Raw genomic sequence first — 25,205 nt, forward strand, 5'->3', positions numbered from 1 at the left:
TTGGAAGAAGGGGTTGGAACAGGATGCCCATTTCTGGTACTCTGGACCAGGATGACCTGCCCAGGTGAAGGAAGGGACCAAACAAGCAGCATTCCTGCTCTTGCCGAATGGCTTGGGCAGTAGATTGGCCTTGCCAAGGGCAGGCCCCATGACAGAGTCTGTGGGGCTGAAAGCTGAATACAGAATACTTCACTGTGCCTCTTGCCTCTACAGCAGGCTTGTCTGCCCCAGATCACACTTGAATAGATGAAAAGAATCTTTTTTTTTTTGCCTTGGCCCAAAGCCTGCAGTGGAGGCCACAAAGGCTTACAGGCAAACTGGAGGGGAAGAGCAGCAAAGAAAGCAGCGAGAAGAGTTAGGGAAGAGAAGAGGAAATGAACATGAACGTTTCCAGCTGATAGAGATGATCAGTTATTCCCATTTAGAGAAATGAACACTGCAAAGTGACCAATGACAGCCTCCTGTGGTTTCCCTAGAATCTTGTCTCCCAACCTCTTTAAGGAGATGTAGGTAAAAAGAAAGCTGTCAGCTCTAAAGGTGGGCCCTGCAAGGCGAGAAAGCACATCGCAAGCAAGAAAAATCTCTCCCCTGAAGCTGGATCCAGGAATACAAGAGTTTCACCAAAGTAAGAAAAATGCTGTGCATGCATGATGTTGGGCTGTGAGACCTAGCAGTGAGTTTTTATCAATGTGCTTTGTTTGGTGGGTCATTGTGACAACTGGTCTGGTTGTTTAAAAACTGTCTTTGAGATTAGCTGGAAAGGCAAGTCCTTGCTCTATTTCTGCTTTGGCTAGAGCCAGTGATTGGGATTCTCCCAGCTGAGAAATGACCTCCCAGTGCACTTGCCGAGAGCTTTGCAGAATACAGTCTCAGGAACAAGAGTAGAATCTATGGAACTTGTGCTGGGGAGGAAGCTTGACCCTTTTAGGTACCAAATAGGTTAATTTTGGCTTTTTCCAAATGACAGGAAACACATGTTTGGGGAGAAAAATAAGTAAGCTATCAGATCTATGATTTTGATGGGAAACTCTTCTACATTTTTTTCCTACAACCTTATTTCTATCCTTTCCCCTGTCTATTTCTGATCTCTGCTGATGTGTAGGGTAGAGTTTCTGTGTTGTCTGGTGTGGGTACCTGAGCAGCTGTGTGAGTACCTCCAGGATGTCCGTTAATAAGCAAAGCCCCAGGCCCCACCCTAGAACTACAGAATCAGAATATGTGAGAGGGAGAAGGGATGTGCATATCTAATTCTCTTTGGAGAAGACTGAGGCTCCAAAGACACAGAGGTCAAACCATAGTGTGCCTGGTCTCTGTGTGTTGTTAGGCAAATTATCCAACCTTTGTCTCAATTCTCTGGGCTGCAAAGCAGGAGGATAATTATATGTATTTGAAACTATTGTTGCAAATATTAAGTGACATATTAATAATTAATGTGAACAGCTTAGCATGGAGCAAATGAAATGTTCTGCACATTGAGTGATTATATGAGCTATCATGCGTGAGCATTTGCTATGCTCCATGCCTAGCTGTCAGACTCACCTGGTTTACACCTTACCGCTCTGTCTCTCAACCCTTCAATAGCCTGCCTTGTAAGCAAAGGAGAACCAAGTGCAGTGAGCCCTCATCCCAAGTGTTTGCCCAGGACAACCTTTCCTGTTGTTCTTGACTTCACTGCCCCCTGCCTTGGTTTTCTTGTCTTTCTGTCTGCTGGGTTTGTTCTCTGGCTTCCATCTCTGTGCCTTGCTCAAGTTGGTGACCTCTTCAGGATCTCTTTGCTGACCCATGATCATTGCCTCTCTTTAATCTGTGCACTATCTTTATTTTGATATTACTCACAATTTTCTGTAAAAGACTACCCTCACCCCTCCCTTTTCCTGTGGAACTCCCAGTGGTGCAATGAGGTCCTCCATTTCTCATCAGAAATGAGCTCCAGATGAACCACACTGAAGCCCAAATTTCTGGTGAATAAACACATACAGATTAATACAAAATAATCGGATTATTTGATCAATAATACTGGTGTCCTGGCTAGAGCCTTTGGTCCTTATTCCATTTGATGAATACACTTATGTTTGGTTTTAAGCTTGATTTTACACTTTTGCCTTTCAAGGCTGGAAAGTGGATTTGTGTAAGCCTTTTCTGGAAAAGAAGATGTGCTCAGGAAGTGTGCAAGAAAAATTAAAGCAGCATTAGGAGCACGGCAGGGCCTGGTTCAGGAGCTGGTTATTAATTGCTTGAGCTTGAAGTGCCAAATATGTGCCAGTGGGTGGTGACCATCTCTCTCCCTCTCTTAACTCTCAGCAATTGACTACTCTTCCCAAGACAGCTGTATTGAAAGAACACATCCTTTGCAAAGTTGTCCTCCCTTAATGGTCGAGTGGGCATATTGACTGTATAGAACTGGCCTGAAGTAATAACGCAAACTAATCCATTCATAAGCCTTTGAATGAAAGTGTGAGAAATATGGTCCCCTGTCCAAACCCAAAGAATGGACTCAGACATGAGGAGTACAGTGAAAATGGGACTTCAATGGCAGCCTTACAAGGTTGGGTGCCTAATGAGCAGAGACCCCAGAAGCTGTTACAATAAGCATTATTTTGCTGGGCACCCGTGACTGATGTCTGTAATTCTAGCTACTCAGAAGGCAGCGATCAGGAGGATCGTGGTTCTAAGCCAGCCTGGGCAAAATCATTCATGAGACCCTGTCTCAAAAAAGAAGAACCCCCTCACAAAAAAGCGCTAGTGAGTGGCTCAAGTTCAAACCCTAGTACCACAAAAAAAAAAAAAAAAAGAAAGAAAGAAAGAAAAGAAAAAAAGGCATTGTATTGCCTGATGCACAAGTCCCTCCCCCGGTTCCTCATTGGCTGAGTACCATGGGAGTTTATTCACAGATGTCGCCTAATTCTTATTGGGTTATTTAAAATATGTCTCTTGGGATTGGTCAACTTTTAAAGGTGGGCCTTAGGTGGTTACCTGTCTTTGTGGCGGGAAGGTCTCCATGGGATAGGTGCTTTATAGCATGTAAACCCATTTCCTCACTCCATCATGATTTACCCCACCCAGTTTAAATTCCCGTATCATTTGCCCCTCCCCCAACATCCGCAAGCTGATGGCTAGGGTCAAATGCTTTTACCTTGAAAATGAACAATCACTGGCTTTATTTCTAACAGAAGGAGTCAGAAAATATTATCATTTTTTGTATTCAGGTGTGAGAATGGAGGAGTAGAAGCATTCAGTCATTTTCCTACAAGATTGCTCCCTGAGTTTCTGGTGGAAACCAAACTTCAATAACAGTGCAATTAGTACTTGTTAAGTACCTGGTAGCCCTTGACATCAGGGTCCCTGGAGATGTAATGGTTCTGTAGAAAAAGTATCTCTCTCTCTCTCTCTCTCTCTCTTTCTCTGTCTCATGGTTGCATAGAAACAGGAGATTTCCCTTCTCCTTTGCTCAGCTTTTCACAGGGTGACCAGTACATTATAACAGAACTCAGAGACATGGTTATGTTGATGATAGCCCTAAATTTGTACATAAAAAGAGGTATGTATCTTTGGGGATTACAGCACACCATTCCCGAATTCCAGGGACCACTCATCACAGTTACAATGCTTGTAACTCAAATAAAAGATTAAGGTTTGGCCAGGCATGGTGGCTTACACCTGTAATCCCAGCTGCTCTGGAGGTAGAGATTGGGAGGATCATGGTTCAAGACAGCCCTGATAAAAAGTTAGTAAGACTCCATCTCAACAAACTAGCCAGGTGCTGTGTGGCATGCACCTGTTATCCCAGCTGCGTGGAAACATAGTTGGAAGGATCACAGTCCAGACTCCATTTGAAAAATAATTAAAACAAGGAAAAAAACCAGGGGGTGGCTGGGAACATGGCTCAAGTGACAGAGTGCCTGCCTAGCAAGTTCAAGGTCCTGAGTTCAAACTCCAGTACCACGCCCCCCCCAAAAAAAATTAGGGTTAATTTAATGACCGTGTAGTAATGAAGATCAAGTATGAGGTATATAGATTTATATTTACAGAAAACCAAACAAATACAGAGTATGTGAAACTTGAGAATAAAATTATTTCGTATCTGGGCCAAGTCCTGAGGGAATGTGCTAAGAACTGACCCTGTTTCCTATAATAACTGAATTTGGGGAGTAATTAGAACCAAACAGCATTAACTGTGATCCCAACTGCTTCAGGATTTTACTCAATTATAAAACTGTACCAGTTCTACCAGAGCATGCATGACCTTTGGAACGTTCCTGGTTTGATCAGCTAAGGCCCAGGGCCAATGCCTGAGCATAAAATTAGTCTCTGAAACCCTTCTCAAGACTTCCCAAGGCAAAATGGGAAGTAAGTGTCAGAGAGGGCTTTATTTTTTTGGTGGGAGATTTTTTTCATTTTTATTAGCATATATTCATTGTACAGGGAGGATTCATTGTGCTAATTCCCAATAGTTTTACATTGTACATTGATTAGATTGTCCCCACCATCTCCTCCCTCCCTGCACCCCACTTCTCCCCCCACTTAAAGCAATTGCAAGAGGTTACAGAGAGGATTTTAAGAAACATCTCCCCTCAGCAGGGTGTAGTTGTACACACCTGCAATCCCAGCACTCAGGAGGCTGAGGCAGGATTGAGAGTTTGGGGTCAGGCAGGGCTTCATGGTGAGACCCTGTCTGAAAAATACACACAAACACACACACACACACACACACACACACACACACACACACACCTCCTGGGGGTCTCACTTTTTAAGTAAACAAAGTCCTTAAGCTAAAGAGATGAGACACTAAGCATGTAGGCAAGTGCTCTACCACTGAGCTACACTCCAAAGCAGAGGGAAGACTTCTGATTCTCAGAGGTCTCTGATGCGTACACACCTTCACAACAAAGATGGTCACCAGCCATTGCTTTCGAGGACTATCAAAGTATGCTGTGGACATATGTTTATATAAAATGGTGTAGATAAATGAAAAGCTAAAACGTTAAGGGGACAAAAGCAAATTGCACATATTACAGTATAACCCCCATTGCTGTTAAAACTGATGTCTGTCTGTCTGTCTACCACTATAGATAGATCATTGTATATATACATGGAGCTATGGAGCTATCTCTCTCTGTATCTATAGATAGATGGGTATCTATATATTTTTTGGAGGTACTGGGGTTTGAACTCAGGACCTTGAACTTGCTAGGGAAGCACTCCTCCAGCGGTATCTGTCTATAGATAGAGATAGATATCTCCATGTATATAATGATCTGCACTAAAATAGTAGTGATTATCTCTGAATTGTGGTTATGGAGTTTTCTACATAACTACCATTTCTATTTTTATAAAAAGAAGCTTGTACTGTTTTATCTCTTTTTAAATTTTTTTTCCTTTTGTTTTTGGTGAGACTGGGGTTTGAACTCAAGGCTTTGAACTTGCAAAGCAGGCACTCTACCACTTGAGCCACATCTCCAGTCCATTCTGCTGTGGTTATTTTGAAATGGGGTCTCTTGAACTATTTGCCGAAGCTGGCCTCAAACCATGATCCTCCCTATCTCAGCCTTCCAAGTAGCGAGATTATAGATGTGAGCCATGGACGCCCAACCTCTTTTTAAACCTTTAGTGTTTTTAAATATCGCTGTTGGAGTGGCTCAAGTGGTAGAGTGCCAAGCTAGCAAGTGTTGGGCTCTGAGTTCAAATCCCAGTGTTGACAAAAAAACAAAACAAAACAAAACTGATCAAATATAAAATACTACACAAAATGTTTCTGAATAAACATAATATTTTCATTTAAAATAAACACAGAGGCCTGCCTCCTTTATCTCTTAAAGTAAGGAGAGATTGATAAGTAGCTTAGTAATTCATCAATCATTCATGTGTCCTGTGTCCCAGGTGTCAAGTATAGGAGTCTAGGCTAAATAAAGCTGTGCTGCACCCTGAATTTCTCCTCAAGGAAGGCTGAGGAAATTTCCATGAGGCCAGGCAGAGTTTCCAATGGCAGCAGGCTACTGTATTCCTTTTACTTCACCCCGGATACACATAGAATATCAAGCTGTTCTTTGAGGTAGGACAGTTCTGGTGGCATCTCTCAGGTCACTTCATTGGGTTCCTGCTACTGCTGGTCACTGGGGCCCTCTCTGACATTTTAAAATTAGTTACTGACACAGATTTCTAAAAGCATAATCTGACATATAAAAAGTTGTTTCTAGAAACAAAGTCAGTGCATTGTAAAGGCCAAGTTTAGAGGTTGTGGACCCTGGACAAGGATTTATGTAACAGTTTGTCTTTGTTCGTTGGGCCATGTGTGACCTTTCTGCTCCTTCCTGCTGACACCATCCCCAACAGAAAAATCCAATCTGTTTAACCTAATGCACTCCCCACCCCTGTTCTGAGCCCTAGTTGAGAATAATAACAGCACCTGCTTGACTTTTACATAACGTAAATACTTTGTTTACTTTTGTATTTCATTTATGCTTCTGTCCAATGTTTGCACAGCTGTACACCCATAGATTTGCCCTGGCCTATTTCAAGTCTTAAACTCTAATTGTTGGGAACCAGAGGGCCCTCCCTGTTTGCTTTTCTTTGCCCAGCTTCCAGTGTGGTACCATACAGATGAGAACTCAATTAAGAAGAATTCTTCTCACTGAGATTTACTCATCTCCCTGAAGATAGCTTTCTCTCTCTGTAAAAAAAAAGAAGAGCCAACATTTTCTGGCCTGTTCAGAGAAAGCAGGATTGTTGATTTTTCCCTGGCAAAAAGACATCATTGGTGTATCAAGGTGATATTGAGGAGGTGTTTGTCTGTCCCAAGAAACTGCAGCAAGGGGTGGAAGAGGCACGAGAAGCCAGTCTAGAAGCAGGGCTAGGAACTATGGAATGGCTTGTATGGAAAAATTGCCTTCTTGCTCAGGCCTAGTTGCCCATCAAAACACATTAAGAACAGCCTGAGTGTGTTGGTATATTTCTGTAATCCCAGCACTTGTGATGCTGAGGCAGAGAATTGAGAGTTTGAGGACAGCTTGAGCAACATAGTGAGAGCCTTTCTCAAAAAAACCCAAACCCACCAAACAATCCCTACCTGTCCCCAAACAAAAAGACAAGGCATTTGAAATACCAAGGGTTTCCTAATCGATGTACCAGAGCTTACCTTGACGTCTTCTGTGGGCACATAAAGAGTCATGGCCAATTATAGCAGGTCATTAACTAAGGACAGTGATGGAAATTTAAATGCCAGGACCCCTTGTTTTCTCCTGTCCAGTGGTACATGGGAAGAAAGAGGGTGGAATATGGGTGGTCTCTTTTGAGGGGCTTTCTATTTGATGTTCAGGAATGGAAGGTGTGTTAGTGACTTTCCATTGTGTAATGGAATATATGAAATGATTAACTTACGAAGAGAAAAGGGTTATTTTGACTTAGGATTTTAAAAGTTGTAGTTCACGATCCATTGACTTGTGAGGCACATCATGACCACAATGTGTGGGGTAGCAAAACTACTCACCTCATGTCCAAAACACAAGAGAAAGGAAGAGTAAGGGGCTGGGGCGCCTCTGCTCCCTTTAAGTACAGGCCCCCAGTGACCACAAGGCCTGTCAAAGTTTCTACGATCTCCCAACAGCATCATCTGGAGACCAGGCGCTCAACATATGGGCCTCTGGGGGACACTTAAGATCCACACCATCACACGTGGGTAGCATTCTTTTTTAATATTTTTTTGGTGGTACTGGGGTTTGAACTCAGGGCCTAGAGCTTGCTCAGCAGGCGCTCTATCACTTGAGCCACTCTGCCAGCATAAACATTCTTAAATGTTCTTGTCCAGTTTTGTGTGATTTGGCTACCAACATATATTTACGAGAGAGAGACAGAGAGAGAGAGAGAGAGAGAGAGAGAGAGAGAGAGAGAGAGAGCGCTTTTATTATCATGAAGTATAGACCAAATTTTAGCCATCTTTTGAACCTCCCTATGTCACAATTTCTCTCAAAAGTCAACAGTGCCTCATACTTGATTAAGCATTAGGTCCTCTGTTCAAAGGTACCCCGAGGTATACTCTGAATTAACTAAATTAATTTTTCTTACCTGCTTAACTCTTTTTATCACGTCTATAATGCTCTTTTACAAACTTTTCTGCTGTCACAGATAAGGGGATTGTTGCTGTTTATTGTTTTAAAAATTCACCCAGGACTTGAGAGAAACACTTTTTAAATTAGACCATGACCTGAGAAAGGAGTGAACTAGTAGGTTTGAGTCTGTTATCAGCTCTGCTTGAGACTGGCCTTTTATGTCACTCTGAGGAGTTGTGCTGTTTGTTTTCAGCAGAAAATACATAAGAGGAAAGATTGAGCAGGGAGCAGGGGAATCATATTTTGGTAGGGTAGTTTTATTGTTTTGTTTGCTATATTATGACCTCTTGTCCTCAGGATAGCCAGGGATCTTTCACATTTAAAGTTAAATACAAAACAACTTCCCAAGCCAAGTACAAATGATTCTTTTTTTAAAATGCCACATAGGATTGTCTACTGCAGTTCTTCTCAAGTTGCCTGGGAAACCACACATCTACTGCATTCAGTTTCAGAAACATAGGTAAATTTCCAGCCAACATGTATTTTGAATATAGCAGGAAAACGCAGATGTTTTAGACCTTCTGAAATGCATGAAGTTCTGGAAACGGGAAATCACAAGAGACAAAATTGTGGGAGGGGACATGCAGGGAACACCCTGGGAAAGCAGCAGCCCGGGAGCTGAGTGACCTCCCTTTGATCTCTGCCTTCCCAAGTCACTTTCCCATGCACTTCCTCCACACTGCTTTCAGTTCTTTAGATCTAGTGAAAGACTTTGGGATGGGAGCACCATCTGCCTCTGAGTGCAGTGATGACTCTGGGAATTTGGGGACAAGGAGAGCATGTGGCATGCTTGCAGAGAAGTGTGGGCATGAGAGTGTGTGTGTTCAGTGTCTGTGTGTGAGAGAGAGTGTGTTACATGTGTGTGAGTGTGTTTTCTCTGGAGGAGTTACAACATTGCATGACTGTCACAGCCACCAAAGCAAGATTTCATTTCCTTCAAGTCACCTCAATTAAACATATCGTTTAGCTAAAACAGCATGCTTGCTGGGATGTACAGCTTCAGAAAGCCCCTACAGCCCATTTCCTTCCAGGTTTGTGCACTCCTTCAGGATTTCACATGTAGAAATGTTATAGTTTCCTCTTTTTCCATTAATTCTTTCACAAACCTCCACATAATTTTGCTTGATAAGAAGCAGTCTTAATATTTTATATAAATGTTTACATTTCAGTGCTCTTCCTTGTGCTGTTGTCATGATTCTACAGAGTATAGAACCTCACATAGGTGATGTACCTGGGTAACTATACAAGTTGTTTTGTACACAAAACAACAAACAGTATACAAGTTGTGTACTGTTTGCCCTTACTCTAATGAAATTCCCGAGGATGGGTAATTTATAAAGAAAAGAGATTTATTTGGTTCACGGTTTTAGAGGCTAAAGTCCCAACAGCATATGGTGGCTCTGGCAAGTGTCCTCCACTGCATCACATCACAGTAGATGGCATCATGGCAAAAGCAAGTACGAGAAGGAGCGATCACCTGGTGAGAAAGGAGCTGGAGCCCAAGAGGGGCCAGCTTTACTAATTCATAGGAACTTGCTCTTGACAGAATTAGCTTGAGGTCCCATGAAAAAATTACCTTAATCCCTCCAGTGACTTAACCAAGTTCCACTAGGACTCACCACCAGTCAGGTGCTGTGGTATGTGCCTGCAGTTCCAGCTACTTAAGAGGCAAAGACAGATCACTTGAGCCCACAAGTTCAAGACCAGACCGGGCAACACAGTGAGACCTTGTCTCAAAAAAAGAAAATATCCTACCACCTCTTATTATGTCCATGCTGAAGACTAAGCTTCCAGTACATGAACCCTTGGAGAGACACACTCAAGTACATTCATATTGTAGCACTTTGCTAGCTCAGAAGTTTTGTCTGATCATTTTAGAAATGCCAAGTGATTTAGAAATGCTAATTTCACCAGTCTTTCAAAATCAGTCATTAAAAATATATGTATTTCTTCCTCACTCTTAAAATATTAGACAAAAAATTGGGAACCAAAGTAATCACTGTTCAGTTTTAAATTTTCTTTCTTCCAGAACATTTTTATAATAATTAAATCATTCTAGCTGTATGGTACACAACTCACAAAGAAAGTGAGCAGGCCGATTTTACAGATGGAAACACAGAGCTTGTTAACTACATCAGTTGACATTGCAGGGCAAGACACAAAATGAGAGGGAGGACTTCCATCACTTAAAATTTGTCATGGTCCTTTTCATCACACTGATTATTTCATTTGGGAATGAGAAGACACTTCATATAATTTGACTTTAATTTTTCTGTGCTTTTATTTCTACCAATCAAAACCTAATTGCAAGGTTAGACTTTTGATTTTTTCCTATATGCATTAAATTATTCATTTAATATCTACCTCTCTCAGCTAAATCTTGATACTTACTTATATTTTAGGATAGCATGTTTTGATTTGGTTTGCAAAGTATATAATTTGAAGTTCTTCCTATTTGTAATAAGTATAAAGATATATCCATGGCAATAAGCAACAGAAGATCAGAATGAGCAAATCAGTTTCATACCTTGTTAGTATCATTTATTCATTCATTTAGCAATCTGGATACAATGGTGAATAAACAAAGTCCTTGCCCTGGTGGACCTTACATTTTACTAAGAGAGACAAATAATAAGTATCAATCACACAACATAGTGATAAGTGCTGTGGAAAATAAAAACCAAAAGAAGACTAAGAGGACAAAGAAGACAGAAATATTTTCAATAGTAGTTGGGAGGTTAATTTAAAAGCCAGGAAGGTGAAGTGGCCCTTGCAGACTGGAGAAATAGTGGGGGTAGGCATGGGCGTGAACAGCTAGGAGAAAGGGAAAAAGATTGGGTTCAGTTTTGAGGCCAGAACTGGAAGGATTTGTTCTTAAAATGAAGGTGGTGGTGAAAGAAAGTAAGTTTTGGTCATGAGATGGGAAAGATTTGGAGAAAGCCAGTTTTGAATACAGACAATTAGGGGTCCTGTTTTAGGGGTGGGGATGTAGCTCAGAGGTCCAGGTGAGCAGGACTGAAGGGACTGGAAAGGCTGGGAGAAGGACTTTGGATTTCATTATAGTGCCATTCAAGCAGAGAGCCCTGGAGGGTTTTGAGTGAGGAGAAAGACACTGCCGCACTAACCTTTTGAAAGAAATTCTCTGATGGCTGTGTTGGGAATAGATCAGGAAAGGAAAGAATGGAAGTAGGGGACCAGTCTGGGGAGAGTTGCTGTCACCAGTAGTGAGAGAGAGAGACAGAGAGAGAGAGAGAGAGAGAGAGAGAGAGAGAGAGAGATTGAGAGAGAGAATAAAGGCAGGTGTGGGCTGAGAGGGAGGAGAGAAGCTCGGCTCAGTTTTTTTTTTTTTTTCCCTTTTTTGTAGGACTGGGGTTTGAACTCAGGGCTTCACACTTGCAAAGCAGGTGCTCTACTGCTTGAGCCATACTACTAGTCCATTTTGCACTGGTTATTTTAGAGATCGGGGTCTCAAAAAATATTTGCCAGGGGGGCCTCAAACTGCAGGCCTCCCAATGTCAGCCTCCCAAATAATTAGAATTACAGATGTGAGCCACTGGCGCCCGGCTTGGATTTAATTTTGAGGGTAGAACTGGAAAGATTTGCTGCTAAAATAAATGTGGTGGTTGAGAGAAAGATGTTTTAGTTGTGAGAGGGGGAAAATTTGCAGAAAGCAGTTTTTGGTTTTGTTTTGAATATAGACAATTAAGAATTCTGTCTTAGGGCTGAGATATAGCTTAGTGGTAGAGTGCTTGCCTAGTATGTGCAAGGTCCTGGGTTCAATCCTGAGGGAGGGGAGGTGGTGCCCACCTGTAATATCAGCACTTAGGAGGCACAGGCAGGAGGATTTGAGGCCAGGTTGGGCTACACAATGAGACCCTCTCTCACCCAAAAGAAAGAGAAAAATGAGTTCTGTTTTAGACACACAGGTACATACAAGTTTGAGATACCCAAATGGAGATGATAGAGGGGAGAGAGCGGGATATATGAGCTCGGAGTCCTGGGAGAGATCAAAATACATCAATATGTGGAGGATATTTAAAGCCTTAGACTCAAGGAGACTGCCCAGGATGGGAGTGTGGAATGAGAATAGGAAAAGAAAGGTCAGAACCCTGGGGCAGTCAACATTTACGACTCTGGAAGAGGAAAAGGACCTAGTGGAGGAGCTGGCAAAGGAAACTGAAGGTTGAATGATTCAAAGCAGACATGCAGATAAGTATAACTGGTGTTAAAGTTTAAAGAGAATAACCAAAAGTTCTAAATGATTGTGATAGAGGCTAATAAGCCAAAATGTGATGGGGAGGGGAGAGAAGATGAAAAGTTTATCATTTTGAAATCCAGTGAACACTGCTATATTCCTTAAAATGTTGCCAAGTAATAGTTTTGTTGTTTTGTTGCAAAGGGCTCAGTGTTTAGAGAGGCTACACCCAGGCATCTATATTAGCTAGGAGAATGCTACAGATAGTCAGCACGTCTTTTTTAAAAACTTCTTTTGTCCTGTCTTATGGAGTGTAATATGGACCTGGCCCCTTGGCCAGGAAAAAATAAATAATCAAGACAATGTCAGTGGTCACTTTGGGAAAATTCTCTGTTAAACATGGCCTACTCTCAGCAACTTACTTTTCTTCAGCCAGCTGTTGTGCACTCAATTTTGGGATGCAAATAAGATTCCTCTTTCTCTTGCTTAATTCCCAGGCTCTCTCTAAAACTCAAGGTTAGGTAAGTGTTGCAGTCCTTTCTATGGCTGCCCTCTGGCTGGCTTTACTTGTCTGCACCGTGACTCTGCTTCGGTGTCTAGAGGGGACTGCAGTGCAACAGATCTGGGTTGTGAGTAGTGAGTCTATATGCCAAGGTGAGAAGGGAGGCCCACCTGCAGCCTCCAACAGATTCAGAGAAAGGGGGAGTTTGCCATCCCCCCTGTTCCGGCCCCTCATCTTAAAATTCTTGAATCAAACTATAAATACGCAATACATTCAGTTACTTAGCATTATTTTTATAGTAGGACGGACTTGCTGTTTTAGGGAATGTTGGCAATTTTTGTGATTTATGTATTTAATCACTGAGGGTGTTATTAAGACAGAGGTAAATTGATTACAAACATCTGAAACACCAAGGTCAGAAGGCTGCAGAGTTGCCCGGTGATTGCAGCTTTCAGTTTATATGCAAGTTTAGCAATAATAATTATTGATTCATAGGGCATGTGGATGGTTCTAGCCACATGTGGGAGTGGGAATGCTGGCTCAGAACAAATTAAGGATTATGGGCACCCTTCAACTTGCTCAAACACCTCTGGCATTTGGAAAACACACTTGGAATCCATTTGTTCTTCTCTCATCTAGATATAATACAAATGGGGGAGAGTTACCAAAATGTTTTGAGAATCTAAAGCAAAATAACTGCATCATCCAATGTATTCATAAATCGTAGCTTCCTAATGTATCACCCACTTTCAACACCAGAGTATAAACCATTTAACATTTCGGTGGCTGCAGCTGAATTTCAGGGTTTTAACTGCCAAACTCTGGGATGTGAAGGCTTTCAGAAAAGAATGCAGACTGTCATGATCTTATCTGAGAGTAGAAGAGTCTAGGGCTTTGGGTAAAACTTGCCTTCTATGGTGATTTGGCTTTCTGTCCCACACTGACTTCCTCTTGGTATCCCAGGATATTTACATTTAATTCTCACCAAACCCTGAGAAGCACACAAGTTACCAAATCCATACTTGTCCCTCTCTGGCAGAGATGGCTATGACCCCAAAGATGAATCTCATAGAACTGTTGCAATTTGGTAAAAGAATAATTTTTAAACTGAGGTTGAAGTTGAAGGTTTCCAGTTTTCATTATTTACCCTGTTGTTTCTCTAGCACTTCATTATAATGAAGACTCATATGGATCCCAGGTGCATCTGACTCTTTCCAGTGGATAGTAGAGATGCATTTATTGAAATCTGGTTTCTTTGTATTTTTCCCATCCCATTTTGTATCTCTGCATTCTTCTCATTCCATCACTTCCCTGGTTCCATGCTAGAAAATATCTAGAATCTTGGTCTGTAAACAAACTTCAGTTCTACTGAAGCTGGCAGGAGAATGGGATTATATCTCATTCCCTAATTTCATATCTACTCCCTAATTTCTCTCCAGGATGTGATGAAATCTTGGTTCATGCATGCCCTGACATTCTGCTAATTGTGGTAAAGCTACATTTTACATTCAATGATTCCTATCAAAATGAGTAAATGCTGAGTGGACCCAAACCTCTTCAGGGACATTAGATCATGCAGTATTTGGCATTAATAGGCTTTAGAATAAGAGAAAATGATGTAGGTTAATCGTACCCCTCGCCCACACCGTTTAGATACAGAATGAGTCAGAAGGACTGAAAAGTACATATATATATATTTAAAAAGAGTGGAACACGGTGGAACGTCAAGGTATCTTTCCTGCATTCTGTCACACATGTCGCTGCAGGTGAAGTGCTGCACAGCCTTTGGAGGCGGAACAAAAGGCACAGGGAAAGAATCAAGGGCAATGCCATCCACTGGGAAGGGGTATCCTGGAGCCCCTTCTCTTGCCTCCAAGTCTTTTGACTATAGCCATGCAGCTTGAGGTTTCCTAGTCTCTCACCCTTCTCTCTCCCCTGCTACCCACTTTCAATTTTCTGGTCCATAACTCTGAATGAAGAAGGCAACTGCAGTAACTTTTAGGCACATCTCCCGCCCCGATTGCAAATAATAAGCGGCGCGAGTTGATTCTAGACCCCAGATGTGCAAGGGAAGAAGAGCGAGGAGCTTCCTGACTTGCTGCGACGCCCCCGTTCTCCCAAGTGCGGTGACCGCATTCTGGGGTCAGCTGGGAGCGGAGAGGCGCCACTGTCGTAGTCTCAGAGGAGCCTCTTCCTGGCGGTGCTGCTGCGGCAGGTTTTTCCATTTTTGCTCCACAGCCCAATGCAGAGGCCGCCGCAACAGACTACGTCTGAACCTCTGGGGCAGCTTCTCAGCCCTTGGAGTTCGGGGTTCGCCTCCACCCCGCCCCAGGAAGGCCCCCCACCCGACCCTCGCCGCACCCCCCCTCCCCCCGCCGTGCACGTGCGTTCCCGGGACAACAGCAGGCGAGGCCTCGCGCGCCCCCGCCGTACGGGGCGCGCGCGCGCTCCGCCCGCCCTCCTTGCGCGTGCTCGTGCCCGCGGCCGCGGCGGCGCGCCTCTTCTCCCCGCTGCGGGCGTCGCGGGTACCGGAGGAGGCGGCGCGGAGGAGGCGGAGGCAGAGCGGGCGGCGGGCTCCGGCGGGGGCGCGCGCCGGCCAGTGGGGCGGGGGCAGCCCGAAAGCGTCGGGGTGAGGGGTTCTGGAACCCGAAGACCGGCGTCCCCGGGGGTCGGCCGACTCCGCTGTGGGAGGACGGGCGCGCCGCGCACCGGAGGTGGGGACTTGGAGGCCGCCGCCCGGAGCCGGCGCCCCCGTCCCCGAGCCTGACGGGGCGGCGAGGCGGGATGTGGCGCTGGCGCGGGGGGCGCCCGGCCGAGCCCCCGCGGCGGCCCTGGGCGGCCAGGCACTAGGCTCGGCGGCGGCGGGTGGAGGGCGTCGGGCCCGGCCCGCGGAGGGCAGACACGGAGCGGCGAGCGGGGCGCAGCGACGCCGCGGCAGCGCGGCGGGGCCGCGGGGCTCGGTAAGGCGGGGGCGCGGGAGGCCGGGGGCGCGGGTGACGTGGGCCGCGCCTCGGGGAAGGCGGCGGGGGCCTTTCTTTCCTTTTCACAGATGTTTTGTTCAAAGTGGAGGTTCTGGATCGAATGTTCCTCGAGGGCATCTCGGGTTTCCCCTGTCCTCCTCCCAGGGTCTGCTCTCTCGGGCCTCCCGGGCGGCCGTGCTGCGGCTCCTCCGCCCCCCGCGCTCGCATCCCGCGTTCCCCATGGCCTCAGCGACCGAGGCGCTCGGACCTGTTCCTGGCCTGCTGCAGTGCAGCGCGCCGCAGGCTCAAGTCAGGCCACGGCCGCGACTCCCCGGCAGTGGCCAGTTAGGGGATCCCGTGCTCCCTGAGGAGCCCCGTGCCCGCGTTGCCCTCCGCTGCCCACGGGTGACAGCGCCCAGCGATCCCCGGTGTGCATGGGGGCCGCTGAGCAAGATGTCCCTGTTCCCCGGGACTCCGGTGGAGTTTTTCCTCTTAAATTGGTTGAAGTTGCTGCTACATGTTGGATCTAGTGGTGACTCAGAGCCCTTTTTCCCCTTGACACCCCCGTCACCCCTGTATGGCGCCTTTCATATTTTTGTTGCTTAGAGTAAATATTTATGTTAAAGATTTTCATAAACAGCACACGGCAGGGAGGGACAGTCAGACCTCATTATTATTATTTTTTTTTAGCTTTAGTCCACCTCTGGACCCTTTGTAACTTCACCTTCTGCAGCTGAACCTTACAGAAAGGGGATTGGAGGGTGGGGTGGGGGTGGGGGGGGGAAGAGAAGAGGAAGCCCACAGCAGGATGCTGGGGATACAGTTTTAATAGTTATCTTTTTAGGAAATAGTTTGGATAATTACAATTTTGATCAGCATGCAGAATTACAGTCAGCATTTAAAAATGCTTGGGGCACTGCATGATGCTACATGGATAGCTGGCAACTGGGCCGAGCCATTGTCAGCATCTCTCTTATTTTTCCATTCTTTCAGAGTTTTATTTGGCACAGATTTAGACCTCTTAAATACGTCTGACTGGGAATAACTTTTCTGATACATCGGTTGCTTTTGTAAACATTGCCTCCTATTTGTGTTTCTGTTGGAAGAAGAAATAAGCAAAAGGTGCTGTAGTACAGTGGCTCTTAGAGTCCACAAAATGTGCTAGTTTGATTCAGTAACTGGGTCTGTTGGAAAGTTTTTGAGTAGGGGTAGTTGTATATGCAGTTCATTAATACATTTTTCCTTATTGGATGAATTGAAGTCAGAATCAGCGTTTGTTCCTTGGACTTGAGTGCAAAGGAAGTAGATGCAGGCTGCTTTAACATAACCTCAGAGTTTTTCAGGTACTGCTTGGTGTGTATTCTTTTCATAGGGTTGTTTGTGGAGATGAGGTATTAATGAGGTTGTGATTTTCATTTTCAGGAATGTAAAATTGGACATGTAATGTTTTGCAGAGCAGGTATCTGTGATGGTGTGAGGTGGGAACTGTTGAAGGCAGTTATCTTCCTACCATGGTCCCTTGGAATAAAGCAGCACTTTGGACAGAGACTTGTCCAGACATAGGGTGGCAGCCCAGTGTCCTTATGATCCTGCACACAGAAGTGGGGACAAGTGAAGTACTGGAGGAGAGTAGATGTAAGTGGGACTCAGGAAATGTTAGTTGAAAAACCTTGTTCAGTTATATAACTTCTGTTTTCCAGGGAGCAACCAAGAACCAGGAGGCAGGCGCCACTGTTATTATTAACACCTTTGATGTTGGTTTGAATTCCGGTAGCAGTTATGTTCCTTTTATTTCTTTTTTCCCTACCCAACATTATTTTCCAATCACCAGAAACTTATCTGCAGTTGGGCTGAGTTGTTAATGGCAATACATTCTTCTACACTTCTCTCTCTCTCTCTCACATTGTCTTTTTTTCTTTTTCTGGTGCTACATCAAGGATGCTTTTATTGTTGCTGCTTGTTCTCTTTTTGGATGACTTTTTCACCCATGTTTACCCTACTCAAACTGACCTGGATATTATCTGCATAGTAAGTTATTCATTGTTGTCTGAAGATGCATTTAATAAATGTCAGGGACTTGCAGCTGTTTTCTTTGTGAGTGTGTGGTAGCAAAAGAAAAATGAAATGAACTAAGTGTAGTTGTATCTTTAAAAGCTAAGACTAGCCTCCTTGAGAACTCTTAGGCTTTAACCATGAATGTGCAGTCTGATGTCCACACAAGTGGGTAGAGGCAGCCAGGACTTGAAGTCAGGCCATGGCTGCAGTTCTGTCACTTAGAGTGGCATTGTATCTTCCCTGGGCATGTTATTGACATTTCTGAGCTTGTTTTCCTGATTTGGAAACTATGGCTGCGAAAGCATGCATTGTCTTCCTTAAAGACTTGTGGAGTGGAAATACTTTGTAAAAACCTGTTTTATGTGTAAGATACTATTGTTATTACATGTAAACTTAGCATTAAATGCAGACTATTTCACCTGGCAAATTGGCCTGGCAAACTGTTTTACTTTGTTTTTTTGTGGTGCTGCTGATAGAACACAGGGTCTCATGTATGTGAGGCAAATGCTCTGCCACAGTGCTACATCCCCAGATCTTGGCAAACTATTTTAAATACTTTAACAGCATTTAAAAAATGTAGATAGGGCTGGATGCACGGCTTAAGTGGTAGAGCACCTGCCTAGCAAGTGTGAAGCTCTTGTATCATGCCCCAGTGTCACCAAAAAACAAACAACCCCCCACCAAAAAAAAACCCCCAAAAAACAAAAACCCCACAAGAATGTGTTAGATTTCTTCCAGTTCAAAAATTGTGTGATTCAATATCATTTTTGAGGAAGTTCATATGTAATACTTATAGTTTTGGTCTTTGGAATGTTCAGTTATTTTAGGACTGGTCATTTATTGAGATTTTGAGCTTTTTCTTTTTTTTTTTTTTTGTTTTCCTGTGGCACTGGGAATTGAACCTAGGTGCTTTGCTGAACCACTTGAGCCACTTTGCCAGCCCAACTTTGACCTTCTTTAAAGTATTAGTTCAAATATTCAAGGAAGTTACAAGTTAGAATTCGTGAATGGTAAAAAGTATTTTATATTTTTTTGCATTACTTAAGATGGGATTGGCAAAGTACATACTGCAGGTCTGTATGGCCCATGAGCTAAGGATGATCTTTAATTTTTTTTCTTTTTTTGGGGTGGTACTAGGGTTTGAACTCAGGGTCTCATGCTTACTAGGCAGGTACTCTACCATTTGAGCCACACACTCCATCCATGATTTTTTAGTTTTTAAATTATTGAAAAAAATTAAAAGGAGAGTAATGTTTCATGAGATGTGCAAATTATGTGAAACTCCAGTGTCATTGTCCTTAAGGTTGTAGTGGGACAGAGTTACACTCAGTCGTTCATGTGTTGTCTGTGGCTATTTTGGCATATAGCGACAGAGTTGAGCACTTTCAGCTGAGATGGTATGGCCTGCAAAGCCTAAAATGTACAGTTTTCTGGCTCTTTACAGAAAAAGTTTATCAATCCCTGATTTAGGACTTGACGTTTTTTGCTTTAATTAGCACAAATATTTTTCTTATTGTAAGACCTATGGACAGGTGCTAGTTTTTGTTTTGGAGCTAGATAGACTTGGGTTCATATGCCAGCAGTGATATTTATAATTGGTCCAGGACACACTAACTTATTTTTTGGCAGTGCTGGGATTTGAACTTAGGGCCTACACCTTGAGCCACTCCACCAGGCCCTCCCCTCCTTTTTTTTTTTTTTTTTTTGTGATGGGTTTTTTCCAGGTAGGGTCTCATGAACTATATGCCCAGGCTGGCTTCAAACCTCAGTCCTCCTGATCTCTGCCTCTCGAGTAGCTAGGATTACAGGTGTGAGCCACTGGCGCCTGGCCACACTAATAATTTGGAGCTTTGAGTACCTCCCTTATAACCAGGGAATAGTAGTAGTCCCTACTTTAGAAGGTTGTAGTGACAATAAATGAAACGATACATGTCAAGGCTTAATACATCATCTAGCATATATGAGCATTTAGTAAGTGACACATAGTAATGATTATAAATTCTACTGTAAAAAATTCCAGAAATACTGTGAACTACATTTGACCTCAGATATAGTTTTTCTTCTGAGTTAAAGGTATGCTATTTGTTGTGGTATTTTCTCTTTCACTGAGACCTTTAGTTTTGTTGACAGAAATAAGTGGAATACATTGAGAAATTTTCTGTGTGTTCAACTGTATGTTTATCAAATGCCTGTATATTTCAGATAATTAAGAATGAGGGAAAAGATACTTCTGTTTTTCATAGATTCTGGTTCTTGATAATTTCCTGGAAGTGTTCTTATGTTTGCAAGGTGAATTTAAATACCACTTCTATTTTGGTACTGACTTTTTTTTTCAGAAAATGCCTGAGAATAATCTGTTTTAATTAGGTCGGAGTTAGATGACTTTCCCTGTGTGTATATTATTCTCTTAAGTCTTCTTAAGATTTGCATTAACATCTCTGTTAAATCTTCTTCAGAGCTGAAACAATAAAAGTTAATTTTTTCTTACGATAGACATAGTTTACTTTTTAGAGGCTTTGATATTAAACTGCTTTTTTAAGTATTTGGTTTAAAGTATCTCACAGTTGAGAAATTTGGTGTGCTTCTTGACTTCAAATGCTGGTTTATTTAACGTTAATCCCAAAGAAAGAGTGAGCAAATAAAAAAAGGCCATTGTTCTGATTCAGTTAAAAAAACCGAATTGGGGTCTTTGTGGCTCTTGCAGTCCTATATATTTTGCAGTTCCATGGCCTTGGATGATGCTTAATAAATACAGTGGGATGATTCAGGGGACTTGGGAAGGGCAGTAAGTTCCCCCACTATCCTTGGTGGAACAGTGGGTGGTGGAGGAGGGGTCCTTCTATGCAGTTATGGTGCCTTGCACCTGCAATACTGCAGGGGTTTAGTTGTAGCACTTCAAAGAAGGAGCAGCCTCAAGAAGACGCATCTCTGGGATGGCGGAGTGGCTCAAGTGGTAAGAGAGCTTGCCTAGCAAGTATGAGGCCTTGAGTTCAAATTCCAGTGCTGCCAAAAACAAAAAAGAAGATGACTCACCTGGAAATGAGGTGGTATTTTCCTTTGAGGCTAGAAAACTGACAAATGAAACCTGAGATTTCCTAACTGGATAGATGAAGGTTGAGCAGGAATATTCCCCAAGGTAGTAAGATGTAGGATTTGATAAAATAATTACAGTGTTGCAGTATACCTGGACAAAGCACCCTTCTCTGGTATTTAAAGGAACTTGTTTTAGGACAGGTAAAAGGAAGTGAGAAATAGGGTGTGGGTATAATTTCTCATGAGAAAGACATGATAAATGGCCATCTATCTCTTTGCTAGCTTCTCATATCATGGATTATTATATCCATTAGTACTGGTGGTTATGGAGATGGAAGGTGTGACCCACTTGTAATGGAAATATTATGACATGTTCTGGTAGTCTTTAGAGCATCATACCCTGGGAGAGAATTCTAAAGTAGTTCTTCCATCTGTTTGTCCTAAAACAGTAAGATCTCTATTATCTGGAGTCCAGCCTTGTGGTCTCTGGCAGGTCATCTGACTGTGCTGTTTGTATTCCCTTGTGGGTAGACTAAAACAGTAATTCCTGTTCCTCTTTTCATTGCAAAGATGTATTGTCAAAGAAATCTAAGATGAGTAGCATTTTCAGCAGTTATAAGAACATATTGTGTGATATTTAGTAACTAACCAGACTATTAAACACTGACAAAAAAGCAAAGTAACTTTTTGGGAGAGAGTGTAACTGGGGTTTGAATTTAGGGTTTTGTGCTTGCAAAGCAGTATATACCTCTAGGCCATTTTGCTCTAGTTATTTTGGAGATGGGGGTCTCACAAACTACTAATATGCCCAGTCTGGCCTTGAACTTCAGTCTTCCCCATCTCAGCCTCCCAAGTAGCTAGGATAACAGGAGTAAGCCACTGTGTGTGGCTTATAGTAACCTTTAATAGAGGAGTTTCGAACTTGGGGCAGAAGATCTGGATATTTTGTCTTGGCTGTACTATAAACAGTTTGTGATGTTAGACAAGTAATTCATCTGTCTCAAACTCATTTTTCTCACATATAAAATGCAATGTCAGACTGGAAGTCTCTAAGGACCGTTCTTGTTCTAAAATTATCCCTCCTTTACCCCCACTCTCCTCCTTCTCTTCCTCCCCCTTCCCTGTCAGCTCCCTTCCTTCCTTCCTTTCTTGGCCACTCTATGAGGGAGCTATACTCCAGTCCCCTTGAATCAAAATTCTGTGATTCTCTGATTTACTTTTATTTTTTGGCAGCACTAGTGTTTGAACTCAGGGCCTTATGCTTGTTAGGCTCTACCACTTCAGCTACTCCCTAGCCTTCTGACTTATTTCTTAAAGTGGGGACTGTCATTTTGTTTGCCCAGTTTCTGTTAATCTGTCCAAGGAGAGCCTGGTAGAATTTACTCATTATATCCAGTGGTCATTCAGCAGCATCCTGGCCCCAGTTAGGATGAGAGAAACCAAATCTCTTTTATCAGTAGCTATTGAATACATCTTGTATTCGTATGTACATCTTCAGTATACCTTGTACCATGCTGCAGAAGGTAGAAAGTAGATCTGACAGAAGATGTCATTGAGCCTCTGCTCTTTGCAGGTGTTCATTTGATTGGGAAGATAAACTATGCTAGGGAAAAGAATATTATAAAACACTTTGCAAAATAGTGGGCAAGGCAGACAGTGGGGTGATCTGGAAGTTTGAGGACTTGGGGGACATACGACTAGAGAGGTTGCTTGTGTCTTCGAACATATGTGGGATGAACCGTGTAGACTCCCTCTAGCTCTGAAATTTGGTCATCTCTCTCTTTGATGCTCTAAATCAACATGTTGGTAGACAACCCAAGTGAGAAACTGCCCAATGCAGGACTGATTTCACACTCATTCTGTGTAAGCTTGATTTACTAGTTGGAAGAGATTATGTTAATTTACTAGAAATGCATTCAAGGAGCAACCTTTTTGGGGGAGGGGGGCAATGGGGAGAAATGACCCAAACAATGTATGCACATGTGAATAAATAAATAATTAAAAAAAAGAGCGAACTTTCTTCTGAAAAGCTAAGCAGGTGAGAAGCGACAAGAGATCAAAATGGCTGTCTTCCTGAGGCAATGAATTTGTGCCCTGGATCTTACTCCTTACCTTTTAAGGGGCTTACACCTGTAATTATTTTCTTTCCTAAATTATCATTCTGGCTTGACTGGATCATCTTAGTTGGCATACATGGCTATGTTATAGGCAGCCTGATAACTAATTGTCCACTACATGCCATTCCCTGTAGCCTCCCTCAGGTTTTATCTGGGTACATGGCAGACTAGTCAGAGACTCCATTTCTTAGTTTCTCACTGACAGGTGGATATGGCCAAGTGACTCAATTTTGGCTAAAAGGATGTGAACAGAGTGAGGTGCAATTTCTAGGTCATGACCTTAGAAAGGAAGCTAATTGCTTTCCACTTCCTCTTTCCCCTTTTTTGCAGACAAAGAATGTCGGATGTTAGCAAAGTTCTGGGACATATTCCTCAACTTGCAGGTGAGACCAGCACCTTAGGGGAAGATGGCTGAATAAAATGGGCTCCTGGATAATCTTGTGGAGTAGAGCCTTGCACTAGATTGAGACTACTTATTTTCTCTGGATATGTGAAAGAGGAATCAAATTCTGTCTTTTGAACCACTGATACTATACTAAATGACTCACTTGTCTTTTTTGTTTTGGGACGAGGTTCTGTGTATTCTGGGGAAGGCCTTGAACTGGTGATCCTTCTGCCTCTGCCTCCAGAGTGCTAGGATTATAGGCAGGTACCACCATGCCTGGCTAATCTGTTTGAAACTATCCTCACCTCCATCTTCCACCCCTTCTACCACCTCTAACTTTGTTTGTTCTCTTTTGCAGCAGACATTTTCAAGAGTTGTTTACTTTTTTGTGGGGAGGGGAACTGGGGTTTGAATTCAGGGCTTCATGCTTGCAAAGCAAGTGCTCTACTGCTTGAGCCATGCCTCCAGTCCATTTTTCTCTGCATATTTTGGAGATGGGGGTCTCACAAACTATCTGCTTAGGCTAGTCTTATATCAAGGTCCTCTTGATCTTAACCTCCCAAGTAGCTAGGATTATAGGCCTGGGCCACCTGTGCCCAGCCAAGAGTTGTTTTTGTTAGCTGAGGTCTCTCCTTCCTCAGTTCCAGTTGTCTTTTTAGCTTGATCCATTCAATCCTTTGTTTCACCACTCCTCTGAAAATGTTTTTATTAATTTTTTTATATCCCCAGTTCTTTAAATTATTTGTCAAGGCTGCAGTGATTAGTGTCTTGCCATCGCTAATGGTCAGTGTCTACATCTTTCTACAGCATTTCATGTTGTCCACTTTCTCTGACTACTTAGTGTACATTTTCACTTTCTGTATCCTTTTTGTGAGTTTATCACTACTCCTCCTTACTCTGCTGAAAATTTGGAATGTCTCAGGGCTTTCAGGTGATTCATGTATTTTTATGTTTCTTAGATCATTTACATGCAGATGATGCTTAGATTCCTATGATTTTTTTCCCTCCAAGTGCTAGACTCATCTGACTCCATGCCTCCCCTTGGACCTCTAATAGACACTTCAGAGGCAAAACAGGACTATGAATTCTTCCTTTCATTTACTTCTACCTTCCCCACCCCTTCCCTGGTTCACCTCTTCCCTGGTTCACTGAGTGGCACCTTCATTCACCCACTTGTGGAGGCCGAAACCCCTGGAGTCATCCGTGACATTTTTCCCTTCTCATCTCATGCTATGTTTGATCAGAACCGCCCTCAGAGTACAGACTGTATTTGACTCCGTCTCAGCTTTCTTCACTGTTAAAAACTGAGGCCAGTCCAGTTCTTTTCTGGAAAACTGCCAACATACTTCTCTGTCTCTGCCTTATGTCCCTTCTTCCCTGCACCCTTCCCATCACAGGAGCCAAAATAATGGTAAATGTTAATCCGATGTTAACATTCTCCTGCACACAGACTTTCCAGTAAAAACACTAAAACTTTAAAATTTTAAATTAAACTTTGAAATTTTATCATGGAAACAAAATCTTTACCTTGGTCTATGTCAGTGATTGTTTTTGCCTGTAGAGGGCATTCGGCACTGTCTGGGGACATTCTTATTTATTTATTTATTATTTATTTATTGGCATATTATAGTTATAACAAAGATACATTGTGACATTTACAAAAGTGCTTACAAAATTTCTTAGTTAGATTCACCTCTGGGGACATTCTAGGTAGGGAGAAGTTGGTGAGGTAGGTAGTTGCTATTGGCATCTAATGGATAGAGGCAGGGATGCTACTAAGCACCCTACAATGTATAGAACAATCTCTAGCAGCAAGACATCTGATCCAGATGTCTAGAGAGCATGAGCTGACT

The 25,205-nt window shown here is 43.0% G+C and overlaps 1 protein-coding gene across 5 annotated transcripts in view; it reads left to right on the plus strand.

Moving 5' to 3' along the window:
• Positions 1 to 430: 430 nt before the first annotated feature.
• The window catches only part of Arhgap32 (Rho GTPase activating protein 32), a 301,921-nt gene continuing 277,146 nt past the window's right edge, over positions 431 to 25,205 (plus strand). For 3 of the 5 annotated variants that reach the window (XM_074066349.1, XM_074066354.1, XM_074066359.1), the window contains exon 1: positions 431 to 625. The gene's annotated coding sequence lies outside the window, so the exon portion shown is untranslated. Of the gene's footprint in view, positions 626 to 15,691; positions 15,763 to 16,545; positions 23,351 to 25,205 lie in introns of those variants that run through there. The other 2 variants (XM_074066357.1, XM_074066358.1) reach the window with 2 other exon arrangements.

Source organism: Castor canadensis, chromosome 2 (genome assembly GCF_047511655.1).
Source record: "Castor canadensis chromosome 2, mCasCan1.hap1v2, whole genome shotgun sequence".
Classification (NCBI taxonomy): domain Eukaryota; kingdom Metazoa; phylum Chordata; class Mammalia; order Rodentia; family Castoridae; genus Castor; species Castor canadensis.